Below are 1,100 nucleotides of genomic sequence, written 5' to 3' on the forward strand. Positions count from 1 at the left end.
AAGTATTTGAAAAAAAAATATTATTTACATTTCAATGTATCGAATATCTTAAAAAAATTAAAATAAAATTATATTGTTAAACTTTTAAAATGTGTCTTAAGCATGCTTTAGCTATGGTTTTTTTTTTTTTTTTTTTTGTAACCTGGATTCAGTTGATTGACATATCACATATGTGCCAATCTCAAATCTCAAGCCTATTGAATTCTGAAACCATTGCCTAATCCAGAATCCTCGGCCCAAACTATATAAGGAGACACTGTGGGCCATTCTAGAATTGAAGACTGGAAATCTATATTAAAAAGAAAGCTTGGGCCCTAGTGGTTCTATAAATATGAGAGATTGCAGCTGCCCACAGTCATCAATTAGGGTTCAATAGATCTCTGTAGTTTTCCACTTTTCCTTTTGATGTAGCCTCTGTTCTCTGTAAATCAGTTATTCTGGCAAATGAGGAAGATAATCTTATCCTACACACCGAATTTTAGTTAGTGTGTGGACTACAAACTCCGCTTATTATCTGATGCCATATATCGATCTTATTAATTCGTTATTTACTTCTTTTATGTTATTGTTAATTCTGCCATGATGAGTTTGCTATATACGTCTGCAAATACGAGATCTCTCGATGACTGGGTATGCTCTCTCTGAGCAGAATATACATACCTTCGTTTCCTCCCTCAATTTTATTTGCATCAATATTCACTTTTTATTTTATTTTACTTTTAATTTATCCCCTTAATCTAGCTTTTCTCTGATTAATTTCTTTAAATGATTTTAATTGTTAATTAATCAATTAATTAATTACATAAATAACTATTTTTGTTTTACACATAATATCTTAAGGATTACCAATGAACTTGGTCAAACAAGTGATGGTTCTGGAAATGGTAGTGCTGTAGCTGAAGCAGCTTTTTTTTCTTTTTGGTCAAGCCTCCAATCCTAGGCATTAGCCCCATACTTCACACACTCACACATACTACATAGATATTATGGGTTCTTAAACAACAACCAACCTCAGCTGAGATTCGAACTCGGGTGCAACTTGTAAGATGCATATAGGAATGCCATCTGTGTTAGGCCTTCGCTGCTGTAGCTGAAGCAGC

General features: G+C 33.3%; 1 non-coding gene across 1 annotated transcript; it reads left to right on the plus strand.

Annotated features, from left to right (window-relative positions):
* The first annotated feature begins 436 nt into the window (after positions 1-436).
* On the plus strand, positions 437-525 carry LOC148555021 (small nucleolar RNA R16). Its single transcript, XR_015888429.1, has one exon. It is a non-coding gene; the product is annotated as a small nucleolar RNA R16 (small nucleolar RNA).
* The last annotated feature ends 575 nt before the right edge of the window (positions 526-1,100 follow it).

This window comes from Arachis ipaensis, chromosome B6 (genome assembly GCF_059453495.1).
Source record: "Arachis ipaensis isolate K30076 ecotype BB chromosome B6, ASM5945349v1, whole genome shotgun sequence".
Taxonomy (NCBI): domain Eukaryota; kingdom Viridiplantae; phylum Streptophyta; class Magnoliopsida; order Fabales; family Fabaceae; genus Arachis; species Arachis ipaensis.